Here is a 2,865-nt window from a genome sequence, read left to right as displayed (position 1 = left end):
GAAAGAAAGAAAGAAAGAAAGAAAGAAAGAAAGAAAGAAAGAAAGAAAGAAAGAAAGAAAGAAAGAAAGAAAGAAAGAAAGAAAGAAAGAAAGAAAGAAACCAGACCGTTCGGGGTGGTGTCCGCCTGGCGGCCTTGTTCTGGGGTGGCTCTAATTTCTCAAACCCCCCTCCCCGTCTTAGCCCTGCAAGTAGTAGCCCAAAGCTGATCGCCCAGTGAGGTGACAACTTACCTTTATCCTAAAACCGCAGTCACCATAGCAAAAATAGTGGCACTCATTTGCAGAGCCGTTGTTCTGAAGTTTCTCCTATTACAGTTGCTGCAATTATTTCTATTACAATCAGGGACAACTGCTTAGGCAATCCTCTAGCTGAGGTATTATTGTCGTTGTTGTCGTCGTCCTCGTCGTTGTATTAATACTCACATATCCCTTTCTCCCAAAGTTCCAAAGGGAAAAAAAAAACCCTCCTTTCTTCAAACGCGGTGTCGAGTGATCTATTTTCTTAATTTCTTTTTTAAGAGTTCCGTAAAAGGGACATAAATTTTTAACGAACCGGGGCAGAGTGACGAGAAGAGAGGGGGGAAGTTGGTCTGGTGCAAAAGGAACGGGCCGGGTTTGCATTTGCCCTCTTCTTCTGCAAAAGCCGCTTTGCGGCCGAGAGAAGGAACGCTCCGGCCCGCGTTTGAACCTTCCAAGGCATTAAAGTCGTGACTGTAGGGGACAGTCGATAGCTCCAGTTTATGCCTTTCTCTATATCTTGTCCGGCCCGTTGCACTGCAAAATAAAGCCACTCAGCGTCCTTATAGGATTTAAAATAAAATATTAAAAAATTAAACAATGAGCTTCAGATAAGGCCAGTTGCAAAATTTTGCAGCCTCAATCAAATGCAAATCCTGCTACTTTCCACGAAGAGGAGAAAATCCCATCCAAATCCCGGGTTTTAATGCGCGACGGAAGGGGGGGGCTGATTACTTCAAAATCCCTGTTTATTACTTAAGTGTCGTGTGTGTGTGTGTGATCCATAAAAGAAATGTAAGGTCCTGGATTTTAGTACATTCTTATTTTTAAATCGATGAGGGACCTAGAAAGGTGAGCAGAGGATCCGCTTTGATAAAACAAGCGGAATCTACCTGTAGTCCCTGTCGCCCCACCCCCCCCAAAATGATCTAGTAATACCTTCCATTGATTTGATCCATGAGATTACGTCCACGTAAATCAGTGTCGCATCGGCACCTAAAATAATATCCACAGGCCAGGTGAGGGCCATTTTCTATTAAACGTCTGTACAGATTTCGTATATCTTGGCCTGGGTTTCCTTAGAGTCTCTCTCTCTGTCTCTCTCTCTCTCTCTGTCTCTGTGGATTCTTGAATTAACCGATTAAGCGCTGCCATTTGTTCACAGGGCAAAAATTGCCCCCTCTTCACCCCACTCGCACAATCCCATACTTACTCATTTTGAACCGGCGCCGGACTGGGTTCGGCATAAACGAAGTTAGGACAGCTGCAATTGAATGCACTAGTAGGATAAGGCATGCAAATACATCTATAGGCACACTCGCACACACACACACACACTCATATAGGTCAGGGAAAGGGGATTTAGGAAGAGGACTTAATTAAGATGTTGGCGTTCCAGACTTACTAGGGTAAGTCTGTCTAACAGAGTACATTTAAGTCCGAATTTTTGGAGCAAGGAGGGAGGGACCTTAACGGGGAAATGAAAGTTGTATGTCTCAATTTGTTAGATAAATTAGCCATCAAGGCGGCAGGCGTTGAGCCGGAGCGGCTGGATTTGTCATGCGAGGCTTGCCTTGACAGAACCGGTTTAAGGACCATCCGAGAGGAATTAGGGCTTCCTTAATTGCCTTCCCCAACGATTTCGCCACAGCTCATCTACTAGGCCTCGTTGTTGGACACGGGCTGCACCGGGGCTTCTCGGGCCTGCCCCTTCGTGAATCTCTCCGGCTGGGGAACGGCAGTGCCAGAGCTGCTCTCCGAAATCAGCTTCTGGTTGACCTTTGCGATGTCCCGATCCTGGATACGCCTCTCTTTCAGGAGAATCTGCTTCCGTGCAAACGTGTTTAGGCTCGGGCTGTGCGTTGCAGGGGAGAGGGCAACTACTACTACTACTACTACTACTACTACTACTACTACTACTACTACTACTACTACTACGATTAATCGGATTTCCAAATAAGGTTGAGATCCAGTCCCCGAATTGCAATGGGATTTACTTTGCATTTAAAACTCCAATCCCACTTTCTGTGGAGTAAATTCCATCGGAGGGAAGGGGACTTGTTTCCGAGTAGGTGCATAACCAGTCGGACTGGAGCTGTTAACTGCGAGGTAAATTCCATTGCAATTCTCTGGACTCTCTTTTTGGGGGGGGGCTCAGGGGGTACCAAGGAGGAATTATTGATGGCGATCGGGATCTTTATTTGTTTATCGACAGTCCCCTTCCTAAAATATTAGCGAGTTTCACGCAGGCGTTTATTTCTCGGCTCCACAATAACTTGTAGGCAGAATAACCGAAGGGCGATCTTAAGTACCCCGTTGGAGGGAAGGAGGGCTCAGGAGGAGGGGGGGGGGAAATTACCAAAACGATGATGACATGCAAATTTCCTACCTAAATTATCATAAGTAAACATTTGAAGCCTGGACTAATAAAATCCCATCTGTGTTACTTCATATCGAGTTACTAGAGAGCGCTGATAATGATTTTTGTAATATCTCCCTAACAGACATCTCAATCAGGAGCTAATCCGGTGATATTTTTTTTTAACTGCAGAATTACTAAAATCTGGAGCTACAGAAAGTGGCACCGGATTGAGGGCGCCCGAAGGCAGCTGCCGGGCTGTCTAGGCC

This window comes from Gekko japonicus, unplaced genomic scaffold (assembly GCF_001447785.1).
Source record: "Gekko japonicus isolate JY-2015 unplaced genomic scaffold, Gekko_japonicus_V1.1 scaffold517, whole genome shotgun sequence".
In the NCBI taxonomy this organism is placed as follows: domain Eukaryota; kingdom Metazoa; phylum Chordata; class Lepidosauria; order Squamata; family Gekkonidae; genus Gekko; species Gekko japonicus.
The sequence above is the reverse complement of the archived record's forward strand: the minus strand, read 5'-3'. Positions refer to the sequence as shown.